At 41.6% G+C, this 18,756-nt stretch overlaps 1 protein-coding gene and 1 long non-coding RNA gene across 5 annotated transcripts in view; both read right to left on the reverse strand.

Annotated features, from left to right (window-relative positions):
* Positions 1-18,756, reverse strand: part of kcnq4 (potassium voltage-gated channel subfamily Q member 4) — a 60,994-nt gene that overhangs the window by 33,138 nt on the left and 9,100 nt on the right. The window lies entirely within an intron of this gene.
* Positions 11,008-17,850, reverse strand: LOC112843513 (uncharacterized). Its single transcript, XR_003215901.1, has 2 exons — positions 13,106-17,850; positions 11,008-12,842 (listed from the first exon to the last, which is right to left on the reverse strand). It is a non-coding gene; the product is annotated as an uncharacterized LOC112843513 (long non-coding RNA).

The following is an 18,756-nucleotide window of genomic DNA, read 5'->3' on the forward strand; positions in this document are numbered from 1 at the left end:
TTCGCTCTCGCACTGCAGGCCTACCTGTTGTTCCTAGAGTATTTAAAAGTAGAATGGGAGGGAGAGCCTCAGTTTTCAGGCCCCTCTTCTGTGGAACCAGCTTCCAGTTTGGATTCGGGAGACAGACACTATCTCTCTTTTAAGATTAGGCTTAAAACTTTCCTTTTTCTAAAGCATATAGTTAGGGCTGGACCAGGTGACCCTGAATCCTCCCTTGGTTATGCTGCAATAGACGTAGGCTGCTGGGGGATTCCCATGATGCATTGAGTTTTTCCTTTCCAGTCACCTTTCTCACTCACTATGTGTTAATAGACCTCTCTGCATCGAATCATATCTGTTATTAATCTCTGTCTCTCTTCCACAGCATGTCTTTCATCCTGTTTTCCTTCTCTCACCCCAACCGGTCGCAGCAGATGGCCCCGCCCCTCCCTGAGCCTGGTTCTGCCGGAGGTTTCTTCCTGTTAAAAGGGAGTTTTTCCTTCCCACTGTCGCCAAAGTGCTTGCTCATAGGGGGTCATATGATTGTTGGGTTTTTCTCTGTACCTATGAAGCGCCTTGAGGCGACTTTTGTTTTGATTTGGCGCTATATAAATAAAATTGAATTGAATTGAATTGGTCTGTATGCTTCCTTGTGTTCCTTGTGTGAGTGTCTTACACCTAGTTTGTTTTCTGGAGTTATGTTTACTCTTTGGTTTATTCACCTATTGTTGCCTTTATCATGGACCTATCATTCAGCTTTTAATAGAGCTACTTTTTCTGTGTTTTTACACCATGGCCTGGTCTGCAATCAGGTCTCCCTTCAAACCAAATAATGACATAAGAAGGTTTTCATCTTTGTCTTTCTCTGCAGAAGAGTTTTTTCTGTCAAAAATTAGTATTTGATTCTTGTGATCTTGGGGCCCACAGGCAGGCAATACACTAAAAACAGGCATGATTCTGTCATAGTAATCAATGTGGATGAACACAACATCTTCTCTTCAAGGTGAAAACTGACTCAGACCAGTCGAATCAAAATCTGAATTTTTGGGGGGGATAATATGGACACTACATTATCCAATCTAAAGAGGAGAGGAACAGTTTAGCTTGTTATCAGCACACAATTCAAAGGCCTGCATCTCTGATTGTATAGGGGTGCACTAGTGCCTATTAAATTGGCAGTTTTTATCTGGAAAGACAGATGCTGAAAAGTCACATGCAAGTATATACAACACATGCTCCCATCCAGATGATGTCTTTTTTAGGGAGGGCCTTGCATATTTCAGCAAGACAATGCTAAACTGCATGCTGCATCTATTACAGCAGCATGGCTTTTGGTTTTCCCTTTTCAAATGTGAATAAAATAAAGTTTAATGAGATTTGCACATCATTGCTTCTGTTTTTATTTACATTTTATACAGCATCCACACATTTCTAGAATTGGGCTTGTATCTCGGTGACATTTAAAGAAATTTCAGTGTACTCAGAAGAATCCAGCGATGTGAACAGAAAGTAAATAAAGCCTCCCTTAAACGGCACCAGGGCTGTCGCCAGTTACTCCACTCTTGCACCCGAGAGAGATACTGAGCTGAAGAGCGAGGGAGGGCAGAAAGTGAAAAGAGAGGTGAAAAAAGAGGCAGCAAACACAAAGGTAGGGCACATAACACAGCTTACTGTTTGTGTTGCTGCTTTTATCTACTCTTTATACTTATTTGCATTATCAGCAGTGATTCACTAAACAAATTGATTTAAGAACTATAATTAAGACCCACCACAACCTCTCTTGATGCAGTCATCTTACACTTTTATATCTGTGCAGATGCATTAACTCATCCTGGAAGTCTGAGGGTTTTTTGTTTTTTTGTTTTTTTACCTCTCATACGCTACGCACACACATTTTATGCGCTAATGTAGAGTCAGCGTATTCTGATGGTTTCCTGTGGCTCAGTGTTATGACGATTCATATACAGTATACAGTACGGATGGTTAGAGACTAAAGAAATATGTCTGATGTGGTCAGCTTTTTAAATAGTAAATGGAGTGAAATAATAGTATAACCACAGACAGAGGGTCATTTTATGATGACAGAGTGGTTTCATGGGGGCTGCAAAAGCCTGCGTGTGTATTTTCTAACCAGAGTTGGATTGATAGAAATTACACATGATTTTCTTGGTGATTGTTGAGATGTTTTCACATCAAAGAAATCAGTTCAGTGTGTTTTTGTTTGTTTGTTTGTTTGTTTTTACATCTGGACAATTCAGCATAAAATTGTTTGCATGCGTTATATAAGATTTATGTTCCTGTAAACAAAGAGGCTGGAAAATTGAAACTGGGAGATTTATATAAACAATATTAGCATAAAGTATCCACTAAGCTGGAAAATAGTGACCTGAATGAGCTTATAATCAGGCTTACACACTAACCCACACTCCCACACACACAACCTCCCACTCCAGCCCAACTCACGGGGTCTATTGTCTCCTGAGTGGGGTTTTTTCTAATCAATGAAGAGTATTATACAGAACTGAGAAGCAACCAGCATGGAGACAAAGTGCTGAGGGAGCCCTGACATTTAGCTGCTGTATTGTTACCAGGAGCAGGCCAATTAGCACAGTGCCTACAAACCCTTTAGTAGGTGTATGGGCAGCCACTTCACACACCAGTGTGCTTCCATAACGCTGACATTTCACCAACACGAGCTCAGCTTTCACACAGCTTCCATTGGAGGGGCTGGAGGTTGATTAAGGGTGCTTGCTGAAACCTTGTTTTTGAACAAACATTTACATTTTTTCCTGGATATCTTGAAAACTTCTCCCAGAAGAGAAATTAGTCTTGCTCAGAAAACCACCTGACTTCACAGGGGTTTATTGGGCATACATCCCCGTGACTCAAAACACATGTTCACACTACTCTACAGATACCCCTGCCCCCCCTTGACCGAGGCTATGACTGAATTTCAGGCCAATCATCATTACTCTGTGACACGTTTAATTTGGTTACTACGGCAGCGGGGATCTCCAGTGATGGATTACAAAGGGTCAGGGGCAGCTCTCAAGGATTGAGAAACAACACAAAGAAAGCTGTGACTGTAACATTTGAACTCGGTGTAATGGGATTGAGGCAAAGAGTGTGAGAAAGTGAAGACAGGTGGGACACAACTGAGGTGGTCAGCGGATCTCAAGAAGGAGCTGATGGGATTTACACAGAAGTAAAGCTGGGGCCACCATTACCAAGGTTTGAGCGCATTTAAAGAACTGCAATATGAGCAATGACCTCACCTAAAGTCACACAGGTCTGTTAATAATACTTTGTTGGTCTGACCCTAAATTAGTGCCAATGTCATTACATCTATTAAATTATATATTTGTCAGTATATCAGTCAGGCTCATCAAGATAACTACCATTTATTTCACATTTCCTCATCTGTAAGTGCTTTGACCTGACAGCCACACAAACATGACCTAAAGTAGACTACTCCCATTAAGCAAAAAAAAATAAATAAAAAAAAATACAAACATGAATTCTTTGAATAAACAGGAACTTTAAAAAAAACTGCATATATCCACTGCTTTGTTTATTTTTTATTTTTTAATGGAAAAGGGAGTTACAGAAACGTGAAGTGAGGAAAAACAAGAGCAATGGCATGCAGTAAAACCATCCTGCAGGAGCTAAACTGGGTAGTGACACATTATGTGTCTTAATCACGACTGACTGCAGGAAAGGCCCGCACTCCAACTGCTTCCAGCAACTTGGAATCACTGAGAAGCAGCATAATATTTTGGCCTTCTATTAAACTGACACAAAAAGACAGCTACAGGTTTTCCATGTCAAATGAAGGACGCGCTGTCTCAATGCTGCTGCATGCTTTGCACTCATACTTACTATTTTAAAGGCAAATACGGCTCCATGCAGCGCACCTAGTAGCTGGATGGCATTCATATACCAGTAAAAATATGGCTGAAATACTTTACACTCCTCATTCTCAACTATCACCATCTTGGCTACACAGCAGACACCACCATCGCCACAAAATTCCCACTCAATGGTCATTTCTAATAAGCACCCAAATGGACATAGGTGATTTAAACAAATGCACTGTTAAAGCCAACACGGTGCTAGAGGTGGGCTGACTATCACATCTATTTTATTTCTAGCCTATACCACATTTAAACACAGAAGTCAACCCAAAGCGCTTTAGCAACCGGCACATTTACATTCCACGACCCATCACACAGCGCTACACAGTGCACTACTGAAGCCTATCTAAGGTGTCATGGGACAAGAAGCAGGGTACATCCTGCACAGGTTAACAGTCTAGACCAACACATAGAGGCATTCACACTTGCATTAATACCTATGGTCGATTTAGAACCACCAATTAACATAACATCCATGTGTTTCGACTGTGGGAGGAAGCCAAAGTGCCTGAGGAGAGTCCACACAGGCACAGGTAGATAAAGCAAGCAAGCAACACACAGAGGAGGTGCATTCGATCCCGAGACTTTGCTGTGAGGCGATATTGCTAAATACAGTATCACCACCACTAATTATATATGAAAATAATGCACATAATTGGGACACATCAACTTTTTCTTTAAGCTGTGGGAATGTAATGTCTCTGTAATGAGTTTAGATCGTTCTGCTAGTTTAGTCTGAACGAACTAAAAATGATTTCAAATGCATTAAATTGTATCACAATTAAAAATGCAGAATGAAGTCTCTTTGATGGTGGCCTCTGAGTTGAAACGGGACAGACGGGTAGCAGCTATAGGTGTGATGAGTTCTCTAATGAAAAACTAGAGTCTGTCTCACTATTCATTTATTAATGTCGGTTCTATTGTTTTTATGGGTAAACTCATGTATCCAGGTCGCATCACACGGAGGGGCTGCGCTGTGTTACTCCTCAGCTATCGCTTGCTGTCACACCGAATGTTTCTTTGTGTGCCTCTGCGTGGCTTTGTGTAACTGTCAGTGTCTCTATGTGTAATTTTAGGACAGAGTCCAGAGCCATTTGAAAAAGGCTTATAGTACATCACCCTCCAGTGAAGCTATTTTCCACACAGACATACCACACATATGCAGGGACTTTGCCATTTTCCATAACGACTTCCTGAGTTGCGCCACTAGCTACAAACATCTTTGGCAACACTGAGAGTTTAACACTGGGCTGGTTATAATTTTTCATTGTACACTGAGCAATATCACAATCTGAGACAGTGGGTAAAAGAGCACAGTCAGAGCAGGCTTTATACTTGTAGGGCGAAGGGCACCGCTCCTCACTGTACTACTTCGAGTAAACAGATGCTGATTAAATAAACACCAAAACCACTCTGTGAAAACTTTTGACCTTTGTTGAACGAATATAGCGAAGAAAGCATGTGTGCACTACTTTAAAAAAAGGGCCTTTTTTTCTTTTAATTTCTCTTACATTTATCTAAACTATGAGCAGTGTAGTGTTGTTTTTTCCCTCTGACACACATCCCCCTACAGACTAACAAAAACATGAAGCAGGATGGAAAGCAGTCATCAAGCTCCCACTGTGGGTCCAACACACAGAGTCCCTCCTTCATGTTGCTGGGCTGGAAATGCAAACACAAGTAAAAATCCCCAAAACTCAACATTTCCCTTCACATTAATACAGAGGACTGATTATGTGATGCTGCTGAAACAGAAATACGAGAAAGTTATGTTTGAGTAACTTTATCCATAGCTGCTCTGTGACTTTCAATTTTGATCTTTTTCTTTTTCTCTCTCTCTCTCTCTCACTCTCCCCTGCTCTTGAGAATGGACCACTTTCAGGCCTCTTAGTTACACGTGCTCCCCCTCTTTAACTCATTACAGCCAATTAGATGATAGCAGAGTAGATAACACTCGTCTGCATTATTCATTCCTATACTGAACCTCAGCATACCTCCACATTACTCCAGCTCTCCTGCCACCCAGACGTGGTAGGTTGCTCTTCTTTCTCTGTTGTCCCTTCAGATTCTTCCTCAAACTGCCGACACTGCAAGTCTCTGTACTGGGACCAGTAACTATGTGCAGTGCCAGTTTTGCTAAGCATGGCACAGTCAGTGAAGAGGCTGCATAGTAAGCTGTGAAGCTTATGTTACATTGTAGCGCTTAATTTGTGCTGAATCAAATTTGAATGAAATTAGAACAGGGTTCATTACATTAATGTTTAGAAATAATTTCAGGTTATGAAAATTGCCCTGAGCTTAACGACTTAACCTCTGCAGCTTCTGGGAACACATACTGGCACTGTAGGGTGTGCATATAACTATAAGTGCATATTATTTATGGGCGCTCGAATAACTTGATTCTCCAACACATCAATGTAAAGCTCTATACTTTAGTTTGAGATGGTTGGGTGTTCTCAGCTGGGAATGACGACGCCGCTGCAGCACGTTCACGGCTAGAGCCTGGTCACTGTTCCACGTGCGGATCATTGAGCGAGCCACAAATTCTGCACACGGGCAGCACAAAGTTTTACAGTTTTACTACTGTTTACATGCACTGCTGCCATCTTGGATTGTGAAGATGGGTCTGGTGTTTCTTCTCCTACTCTCCAAGTTGGAAATCTGACTTGAGGTTCTATCCCAGTTGAATATTCGCACACCAATAAGGTAGAAAACCACCTGCTTAATATTTACAGTTCTCTAGTGCTACCAAACACAACTTTGAACCACTTGAACCAAACTGGAAAGTGGATTTCTGGGGGAGTCCTGTGGTGTATGGCAGCTCCTTTGGCTCCTCTGACTCTTTGTTGTGTTTCTCGAGCTTGGCTGGCACTGTTTTTTGTAGTGTGACAGGGCACACTGTCCTGCAGGGGAAGCGGTTGTCCTTACAATAAGAAGGTGTGCTCGGTCTCCAACAATGATGGGTGGCAGATGTCAAAGCAACATCCAGATAGATGCCAGGACCCAAAGCTTCCCAGCAGAACGCTACAGTGTAACAAACCGATTACTGTTACTGACGTCACGCATCAGCGGTTTTAATGTTTCTTTCTTTCTTTACAATTTTATTTTATCAGAACATAAAACTTTCAGTAAAATCGTGCTTTTGCTGGTCCTGTGAACGAGTCATTAAAAAAATCTTGTACCACAAAATTATAAAGGTGATTATAGAGCAAAAATGGAAAATCTTTATATACATTCATTTACAGATTTGACAGCTTAGTGTGGATTTCTAATCACACAGTTTCATGTCGTATTCATCCTGCTCCCCCCAGTAATGTTAACTCTGGCGCACTGCTTGCACATCACAGGAAACCACAAGGTCTGGCAGTCGGAGGGCAAAATGATTGAGTGTGCAAGAGACAGCGAGAGCGCTAAGAAGAGACGGAGGATGGGAGAGGGAGAATAGATATAGTACAGTAATATATATTAAGATAGGAGGAACTGCAGTGACCACAAGGAGTTAGTATCAGTCAGACAGCGAGAAAGATAATGAGAAAAAAATAGTAGACAAGAGACAGAAAGAGGTGGCTGAATAATGGATTGGACAGACGAGAGACAGCGAGACAAGGAGAGCCAGAATGGAAAAGAGCTAGCCATCGTCTGTGAGGTCTCATCACACACTTGCTGACATTGCTTTAATCTCGGGGCCAAGACAAGACCAGAGAGTCCGCACACACTCTCACACACGCATGCATGCATGTAGAGACAGATTTACTTTTTCCCCGTGTGTGTGTGTATGCATGTGTGTGTACAGCTGTAGTTCTGAAAGCTGTTTTTTGCAAAGGAAGTGTGAAAAAAAACTTCACTTCAGTCAGTCCTGCATGACATCAAAACATGCAAAAATGAGGACAGTTTGATTTGGCAGCTTTATGTTTATGTTTGCATTTAACCTTTCGCAAGAAAACATGTCTTGACATCTTGCGTCATCAATAATCTTTCATTACCTTCAACTGCTGAAAAGAAGGGGAAGGTGAATTAGGGGGCGAAAGAAGCCATGCAGAAGAGCATCTATAGCTTGTGGGGTGGTGGAGTGGGGGCAAAGAGTTTGAAAACAGGGGCAAACTGACTAACGAAAATTCTCCCCTCCTCCTCAGCTTGCAGTGGGACTTGTTGACACAGAATCACTTCACGTAGCGCGTAACAAGCAGAAAGAGGTTAAAAGCACAGATAACATGGAACTGAGAAGAGGCGCAAATGACAAAACGGAAGCAAAACTTGCTGATGAAGACACGAAGATAAGAAAAGCAAATATATCACAACAGGAACTGAAAAAGTAACCGTCGAACAGGAAACGAAAAAAATGGTGCTGTGATCAAAGGAAGCAGTTGCAAATAAGATATTTGAGAGCAGTGGCAGGGTGTAATGGAGGAAAAGAAAACAATCTCACCAGAGTGACAGCCAGCATGACGTAATTATGGCTTTCTCGTTAACATTTGATTATTGTTTATGGTGTGCCCACAGCACAACTAACCAATCCTTCACACACACACACACGTGCAGGCAAACCCACACACACACGCTCGATAAACACACACTTGCATGAATGCACACATGTCTTGCAAAAGTGCCAATCAAGACTTCTTCTGACAGCATGCGCTTTCAACCATATGAGCAATGACACACACACACAGCTGTACCCGGCTTTTTGCACACAAGGCAGGCCTTATAAATACTGTCTTACATTGTGATTTTGTTTGAGCTCCATCTCCATGGTGCTGCTTCCTCACATGTTTATAGTGACTGCCATTATAAATTAAGATGATCTTAACAACTCTTAAGCTGGGCTGTGCATGCGGGTGCAGCCAGGCAGGGTCAACAGGAGAAAGAAATAGAGAGAGAGAGAGAGAGACACGGGCTATCCCGGCCTTTACAAGAGACAGAGCAGAATGAGAAGAGAGGGGAGAGAAAAAGAAAGGCCAAGGTTCATCCCAAACAGCAACAGCACCTTTATAATCATGCATACAAATCAGGCATGACTGCACAGTCACACCGCCTCCGCATCCCGAAAACTACAGGTTATGAAAAGTGCTCACGTGCCTGATTGGTTCAAGTTACAAATACGTGGAGAGAGGCTAAAATCTAACACCAGCAGCCAGCGAGACATGGCGTGATATCCCGAAGATGCTTGTGACCGAATCGCATCCATGAGATATCCATCCATCTCTTCTGTGCAGGGATGCACATCATGAACGAGAGCGCGTTAGAGCTTTATTCAGTATTCCGTTTGATGAGGACTACTTTAATATATTTTATGATTTTGAACTGACGTGATAATTCACTTATAAATCATTTGCCAATTTTTTATTTATGTTTATTTTCTGCTTAATCTCGTGTTTTTGATTATTTCAGTCATTAGCAGATTACATAAATCTGAAAATTCTGACTTTAAATATGAAATAAAATATATTAAATTTGTGAAGCACAGTGAAGAGAGCACTGCTGGCTCACAAGAAGACAAAGCGACCGGCTGGCCTTTCTGTGGGGAGTTTCCATGTTCTCCCTGTGCCAGCGTGGGTCCTCACAGTGCAAACACATGCATGCTGGTTTAATTGATCACTCTAAATCAGCCACAGGTAATCTAATTAATTGGAGTTGTATAACAAGAAGTTTTTGCTGTACATTTTCATTTCACTTCCTTCCAGTCTCATGGCAAATTGACAAATCAATTTAACAGGACGTATATTTCATGTGTACAGTTTCCTTAACTGGCCGTTGTATCTGAACCTAAAGCAAGTTTAATCACATCATTTTGATGCCTGGCCCTAACAAAGCATTTTTTGAGTAATAATTAACAATATTTTCAAAATAAAATGATCCAAATGTAAAACACAACAGTCTCCAGTGTGAACCTTGAAAGCTTTCACGCCACCCACAAATGCAATGAGCCTCTAAATGCAGACTCATTCATCCTTCAAAAATGGAAATATTCATTTTGTGTACATGGACACAAACCAGGAGACCGGTCAGATATAAATATATGTTATGGGCCACAGAAATAAGGACGGGAAATTTGTGCCCAGCAAAAAGAAATAAACTGGGAAGTTCACGTCCAGAAATATGAAACAACAGATTTAAAGTCTATTTCACAAACCTCTATGAGGCTGGGTTGCTCCCTCGCCAGCAGTTAAAGTCCTCACCCCTATCCCCCTTCACTTATCCACGAATGCCTCAGTGCTGTTGAAATTAATTCAGTAAATAAGATAAGGAGACACGGGCTATTCCACATTTCATATAAATTAACATGTTAATCTCTTATCAGCGGTTAGCTACAGTTAGTTTCCACATTATTCAGCATCTGCTGATCATCTGTGGTGCGCTGGTACAGCCACCCATTAGGCTGAGGCTTTAAGTGTGCTGCCGAGAGATAATGGCTAAAGCTATTGATTTATTTTCGACTTGCTTTATGGTCTTCGCAGCTGCTGGCGACACACAGACCCTGCTTCCTAAGCACTCTAAACACTCGCACAGAATACCTTTATGGACACATTCAACCTGCTCACTGCATTCACTGAAATCGCCAGGACTTGCAGTCGCAGGAGAAAATCACCCCGAACTCGGGTCCGCGTTCACACACTGAGCAAGCTGGGTCTGTCGCTGCGTAGAAGGTGCACGGTGCTTTTGTGCACAATCATATTTAAAGTAAGTATATTCAGTGGATAACGGCAAGTGATTTTAGAGAGCAGCTTTCACATGGCTGGTTGAATTGAAAAAACTGGTCTGTTTCACCTACAGAAACTGGTGGCGTGCAGCTTTAATTAAAATCAGGGCAAAATGAGAATGAGGCTCAGAGAACATGAAAGAGAAAGAGAAAAAACTATGTTTAAATCTAATGCAAATCAGAATTAAATTATTAAAGTCTCGTAATGACTTTGTCACTTGTGTGTTGATGTGTTTGTTGAAGTGTGGCTTCAGCTTTTTCCACATATTCATACGCCCTTCAAGTGAGTTATCTGACATCTAATAATTAACTTATCATACATGTGATGGAATGTGGAAATCAAACTGAAGCTACCCCACTTAACTTCAATGTGTGCACAGAAATGTATCTGCACATAAAGAAAGAGGAGCACTGTTATTTATTAGGCACCAACATTTATTTTAACAGAAGACTTGCTCTTAGCAGTAATCTAATATTCATGTTTCAATTAAAATAGTTACATTTACACTGACGATCATCCTAAGAAGTAGGAGTGTTGTGTTTTGAATTCAGTGACTACAGATATAAGTATCCCCCTACGCAGGGGGGATACTTTGGCAACAATCCCAGACAACTGCTCAAACCCCCCCGCCCCCACCACCTACTGCATTTTGGTTTGAATAACAGCTACAGTAAAATGACATATCAATTTGTCAGTATTTGCAGCTCCGGTACTATGTCTACTTGAGCAGATTCACCACCTCTGCAGAAATTTCTGTAACTATACAGCGCGTTGTGTACTGAGACATACAGCAAACTGGAGCTAGGAGGCCGTCTTTGGATTTTCCTGGCTGTCAAAGCAGAACTGGAGTGTTTAGAGGGTCTTGAATAATCAAAATAAACTCTTGGCATTCCCCTCAGAATCCTCCTGTCTAAATGTTACAGTATTCCTGGCACGCTTCCGCGGCAATAACATTACATAAACACAGATTACAGCAGATTAGATGGTGTCAACACCCCTACTAGTCAGTTATCTCCAAGAGAATAAAACAAAATCAGTGTCGGTGGCTCAAGGTCTCTGCTGCGTGTGTGTGTGTGTGTGTGTGTGTGTGTGTGTGTGTGTGTGCATGTGCGTGCGTGTGTGTGTGTGCGTGTGTGTGTGTGTGTGTGCGTGTGTGCGTGTGTGCGTGTGTGTGCTGGATTTCACCTTCAGTATTTTGACATGTTTTGCACTGCTGAGTAAATAAACAGCAGTAGTTTGTTTTCCCCCTGACCATAATGGTATGTGTGTGTGTGTGTGTGTGTGTGTGTGTGCGTGTGTGTGCGTGTGTGTGTGTGTGTGTGTGTGTGTGTGTATTTGCACTTGTCCTGCTCCTTGGTGGAAGTGAGCACAGGGAGCAGTTCTGGTTATTGGAGGGAAATCTGATTCCTGATCGGCCATCCCAGGACAGACAGTCCCCTCCCCAGGGAGACACATTTTGCCCCGAAAGGAGAAATTAATACAGCAACTAACCTCCACTTTCCTCTCTCTCCAGCTCACTGCCTTCCACTTTTTTCCTATTTCCACCTCCACACAGACACTAATCACATGTCCTGATACAAGCTCTTTCTTCCTCTGAAGGACGATCAGGCTATGAACACCAATGTCTTTCTCTGACTCTCCAAAGCATGGGTGGGTTTTTTTTTTATTCATTTCAGCTGTTTTGGGGGTATGCACTGTGTGTCCTCTCATATTTTTCAAGCCAACCTTTAGCATATCAGTCACCAACAGCAAGCATCTGCCAAACTGGCATTGTCCTTGAGCAACATTTTATACCTCAGCCAGCTGTAGCTGTTGAAGTAGGGGACAAGGGGAAACAGAATTTTCCTACAGGGATCAATAGAGTATCACATTATCATTATTATCATTCATTCTTAGCAACCAGAATGAATCTCTCTCCTGCTTCTTCCTCCTTCTTGCCCTCTGTCGCACGCTGCTGCTGTCAGTGGGTACCCAGCCGCTCGGTGGAAAAATAAACCCAAGGAGGTTAAAGCAGTGGCTCCGGAATGTGGCAGGCCTTTGAAAGAGACGTCAGGACACATGACATGAGAACTTCAGAGAAGCCGAGGTGCACGTGGGCTAGGTGTAAAAGGGCTGGGGAAGACCTCGTAACCTTTAAAGCATGGAAGGTCAACATCGGGTAACGCGGCAGCACGTTCTTAAAGTGTCACGTGGATTGTTCCATCTCAATTCTTCAAAATAAAAATTTTAAATATGGCCATGGAGGATTCGCCTGAAAAAAATAAAAATATGCATTATTCCTTTACAGGAATTCAGATCTGAGAGGAAGCTTTGACAATTTGAGTCTGTCTGTTAGCTTTCTATGTATTTCAAGGGAAGAATGAAGGGCTGTTTTAAAAAATCCATTATCCAGAAAATTGCGCGAGCTAAGGCCTTTAATTTTTTCTATGGTAAATATCTGGTGCTATGTTATTCTGTAGCTATGGACAAAAAAAACAGGAAGCTTGAATTCAATAAAATATTTGGATGGTTTACCTCTCACAGCAGATTTGGAGGCCTGCAGAAACGACAACTTTGCAAATGCAGGACTGATGTTTTGATTACAGCTTCTCATGTATAAGGCACAATATCTTCTTTAAACAGTCCAGATGACAAACTGTTGTTCTTACAGGAAACCAGGCCACACCAGATCAGACTGATCTCCAGTTGAAATGACCACTTGCATTTTCCCAAAACAGCCTTAAAAATATCAAGAACACAAAGCAGACAAAATCATGTTCTCCGAGTTCCTGCCCAATGAAGTTACTCTGGGCTTAATCTGATTAGCAGCTCAGATGGCTTTTGGTTCCTCCTTCAATCAAATCAGAGGAAATGCAAAAGATGCTCTTTCAGAGAAGCACAGCAGAAGCCGCGTTTTAGGGGGGCTAGAGTCTAAACACAAGACAGAAAACAATAGAAGAAGAAAGCCTCACCTTCATACATCATCGATGAAGGTTATTTCAAAATCTTCCATGTTTTGCTAAAAGGTGACAAATTTCACCGTTCATCGAATGATTCGAGTGGCAATCAGATTATGATTGTTTGTAAAATGTCAGAAAATAGAGAAAATCATCATTTCTGGGCAAAATCCAAAAGATAATCACTTTTACTTTATCGTGTTAAAGAAAAACATTAAGCTGTCACATGAGACAGGAAGTCAGTTATAAACACAAGAAGTTTCATTAATTAACTGACAAATGTCTTGAATTATTGACTCGTATTTGTGTATTTACATATGTATCCTTCCCATTTAAGCAAACACAGAAAGGAGGAAAAGAGATGATGAAGACGTGAGGGAGGGGAAGTCATTTAGCAGACAGGCCAGTGCTGCAAATAAGATGTTGTTGGCACAGGAATAAAGGGAAGCATGAAAGGAGACACGGACAGAGTGAAGGAGGAGACATTCTTATATTAGATCCTTATACAGATATTCCTAATGGAGCAGAATTTGCACAACATGCTGAGGTGAAATGATTGAAACAAAAGCAGCACTAAACGAACACCAAGCATCTAATCTGCAGCCGCGAGCAGGTTAAAAGTGCAGCGTAGCTCTCTCCCCACACCATTTCACGATGGCACTTCGCTCTGGTGAGACTTCCCTCTCACCTTTCTTTTTCTCTTCCTTAGTCATCAATAAAAAACACTTTTGTGTGCAAGCTAAAAACGCAAACAACCAACAAAAAGCTATTTTCCAGCATTACTCAAACTATTAATAATAAAAAAAGGTCCAGCATCAAACGCGTCAGTGCTTCTTTGGAGGGCGGCGATTTTAGCGGATTTTGTGTCGCGTGGTTGAAAACTTGGGGGAAAAAAGGACCACGCGGTTTCCCTGAGCCAGGTGAGAAAGTAGATTAGCTGGCTCAAAGTGGCTTCAGAAGGAGGCAAAACTGCAAGAGTCGACGGGATAGAGGGAGCACATTCAATCAACAAGCTGTCTGGGCTAAATGAGTTTAATAATGTCACAAAGGCAATTCACCTTTAGCTGAAAAAGCTTGCGAGATGCATTCGGTGTGGAGCTGCTCTGTTTATAGAAAAGATGTGTGAAAAATTAACTAAAGCCACACAGGCGCTCTGGGTAAACATCGGTGGAGAGGTTATGGAGAGCATTAGGCCGTATCTCCCTTAACATCTATAAATAATGTGGCTTTAGGCTCAAGCTTTCATAAACACACACCATCACTGATGCTTGTGCCATAAAAGGTTGAAGTAAAGATATTCATACATGGCGTGGAGTCTCAGTGGTTCATCTGACAAAGATTAAGCTTGCTTTGGAAATGATTGTTTACAGATCTGATAGATTAACGATCATTTCTTTAGAAACATTAACATTTGCAAGAGTAAAGTGAGCTCCCTTCAGATGTAATGTAATGTGGGTTAGAAGAAAGTCATCTTAAAAGGGTTACATTGTTTTTTAAAAAGGAACGGTAAAGCAGGAGAGGCCTTTGAAAGGCCTACGAATACTTCTCCATAATTTCTCTCACCTGTCTTTCCTTGTTAGTAAAGTCCACACCTTCACTTTTTGTGCTTGACTGGATATTTTGTAAGCTAATGTGGAAATTTGACATCTTTGCATCTTTACAAATAAAAAAAAGCTTTCAAGCAGTTATTGTAATTAGGTTGGGAGCAAAGAAGAAAGGCAGGTGGACTTAAATATGAGTTACATATTTAGAGGTCATTTTTATCCTGCAGATGACTGCTAAAATAAGCCTGGTGATTCCCCTTTGACTTCATCAGGTTTTGTTTTGTTTCTATGACTTGACAAAGCATCTGCAGAGCAACAAAAGGTATTGTATTACTGTTTTCACAGAGTGCACTTGAGCAAAGCCAGAAAAGAGAGGAGAAAGTGTCTTTTAACCTGCTAATAGTCCTACATGGAGCGTTTGCAAAGAGGTCTTCATAGAAGCAACTACTTGTAGAGGCATTTCTCTCAATTCCACTTGGTGATGACACTGCACAAGCTCAAACCAAAACCTCCATGTGATATTTTTCCTGCACATCTCTGCTCCTTCACTATAGGACATCAATAATACATGACTGGTATATTTTTGCCCTCCTTCGAGCCAATCAATCACTCTGGCTGGCCAATGCTCAGTCTCTTTTTCCCGTCCATCCTCACACACTCTTTCTGTATATTAAGAATGAAGTCCGAATGCTGCACCAAACCATAGACTTAAGATTGAGCACAGAACTGTGCAAAAGTCTTGAGCCACCTTCCATTTATGTATATTTTGCTAGAAAAATAAAAAACGCAGATGTGAAAAAGTGCAAACGGGCCTTGTATGGCATGCTTACATATTACGTAAGGCAAAAACAGAGTTTGGACAATTCAAATGAAAGTCATTTTGCCCTAATGAGTCATATGTCAGCGATAAGTGCCTTAATCCCCAAGAAGAAAATCACATATATAATCACATATATGTATATGTAACACTGGGCTGCCGCAGCACTAACAGACCTCATGTGTTGGCGCTGGCTAAAATATCTCCCTGTTTTCTGGGAAACTGTGATGGGACATTTACACAATTTTAGCAAAATAAGCAATTTTTTGAAAATCTTACAGGCTAATTATTAACAAAAACAATCATTAGTGACAGTATTAACAAATAGGCTTCTTGTCAGGCAGCTGGTCTTTAACAGAGTTAAACACCATAACAGCTGCCACTATAGATTTATTGCAGCTGAAATAAAGCTGTGGGACTCAAGGTGTCAAAGAGGTCTTGAGCTTTGACAGCGAGTAAGGGAAAGACTATCAAAGGGCACGCCAAACTTAACACGGTTCAAAGGCTCCACTCACCATTTGAACCAGAGCCTCTGCAAGAACCTGTCTGCCGTCTACACAACCGACCAAGTTTACGAGCAAAGGAACTCTCTCTGTGTTTATTACAGAACTTTCCATGAATGCTATCATCCCTTTTAACAAATTCCTGCCTTCACGCCCTTTTTTATTTAATTAGTAAACACAAAAAAAAGAGATCTGATAAGATGATAGAAGAGGCGAGCAAAGGATGGAGAGTAGAAGAGAACTTTTTGTCAGCTCTGAATCAGCTGCTGTTACATCTGCAGGAGAGAGTGTGTGAGAAATGTTTTCTCCATCCCACACACTCAAGATCCAGACATGTACAACACTAACCAAAACCAAAGATTTAAAGGGCAAAATCTCTCTGTGTGTGTTTGCAGGTTTGACAAAACAGAGGACGACTTCATTGGACGTCCGTGAGGAGTCATTACAGTGGAGACCTGCTTCAATGTTTTTCCATGCACACTCCAACAGCTGCAAAGAGAGGCCCTCTAAGCAACACATCTGTTCCAGGGTCCCCTGTTACAACACAGGATTAATTAAAGGATCAAGGGAAAGTTAGCACAGTACCCTACACAGCAGTGTATAGCTCAATTTAATTACAACAGATCAACACGGCCTTAATTGAGCTTCATTGTACAAAGAGTTTTCTTCACACACTTCTCCTCTTGGAGAGCAACACACATGTAATTAATCAAAATAAATGCCCAGCTGAGACGGATGAAGTACCGTGGGAATGACGCGCTCAGGTAGACATATGTGCAGCAAATATATTTCACGTCTTAGTGCAAGGCTTCTTGAAAAGCTTTGCGCATTTTATTCTCAGGTACATTCTGCAGTCAACGTAAAATAGGCCGCCACAGGAGCAACTCGCTTCCAAAATCAGCTATGAGGCCATGACATCTGAAACTCGATCTGGGCACCTCCGAGTGCCTGCTTTGCCTCTCTAACAGAGAAATAACAACAATGGCAGAGCCACGATTCGCTCCAACACCCCAGTAATGTCAAGGAGAATGTCACAGGCTGCCACCCTGTAAAGGCCATCGCTCTTAATGAGTAACACATCAGGTGGAAGAGGTGCATGACACGTAGTCCCGTGTGTGCTGGAAATGCATGCTCGCAGTCCTGTAGCAATGGCATAAGAAGAAACAACTGGAGAGAAGTGGAGTGGGTTAAAGTAGGGCTGTAGCATTTACTGACGTGCTCTTGTTGATATACTGACACTATAGGATGAGGACATGTGAGAATCACTGCCCTGAAGTGGGATTTCCCTCTGTTATAAACACATGATGGCACCGGCAGGCAGACAGCTGCACTTGTCTAAACAACGACGCAGAAAGCACGACCCGGTCCGAGGAGCTCCCAAACATGAAGCTCTGTCCACTACGTGCCAGCCGCAGACACAGCTGGGAGACAGGTGCCGGTGCACAGCTGCCCTATGCTTGACTTTAAAAGACGCTGAAATATAGTGAGACATTTAGGCCAACATATATATGCAGCTTTGAATTCTAATGAGATACAATTCAAACGGTATATTAATTGAAGAGACGTGAAGAGGGTAAAAACCCGACTCAGTTGGGTTTTATGTCCTGATATAATGAGTGACTTATGTCTCACATACTACTCTTAAGTTGCTGGTGTGTCAGAGGGGACCGGCACCACCAGCAGTGACCTCATACTTTCCCCGTGTTTACATGTTGTATATACATTCTTGAACATATGGCCATACAGGCTCCTTTAAAAGCCCTGACTTAATACTTTCTGCAGCAGGGGAGTTGCTTTAGTTTCACATCTATGTTTAGTACACGCTTTTAATTGTAGAACTCATCTTTAGGCTTCCGGTGTTAGGGTTCAGAATAAGTTCTTACTTCACCTGTGAGGAGAGTTTCTATTGCTTAATAGGGCTTTTTTAAAATTTATTAATCATTATCATTATAATTCACACTTTTACTTTTCAACGCCTTGAGTGAAGCATGTAAACCTACAAAACACAAACTTAAGACAGACATCAAAGTGTTTACAAACTTACTACGATTTAAAAAAAAATAAAATAAAAACTCCCCCATGTGGATTTGAGCAAATTAAATTTAACATCATAAGTCCCCCTGATGATTTAATGAGACAGAGACAAGGGGAAATTGAACAGCAGACCCCATGTTGAGATGATGTATGGCATATGACCAGGCTAATTGCCGCATAAGCAATTCTGTTGGCTAATTGGGAAATTTATCTAATAACTGCTGGCACGCAGAGATCAAAAGGTTGGACTGGGAAGTCCAACATTTCCTTCTTTTTCCAAACTTTTTGAGACTTGTATAAAGTTGTTGTTTAATGTGTCACACACACAAAA

Source organism: Oreochromis niloticus, linkage group LG22 (assembly GCF_001858045.2).
Source record: "Oreochromis niloticus isolate F11D_XX linkage group LG22, O_niloticus_UMD_NMBU, whole genome shotgun sequence".
Taxonomy (NCBI): Eukaryota; Metazoa; Chordata; class Actinopteri; order Cichliformes; family Cichlidae; genus Oreochromis; species Oreochromis niloticus.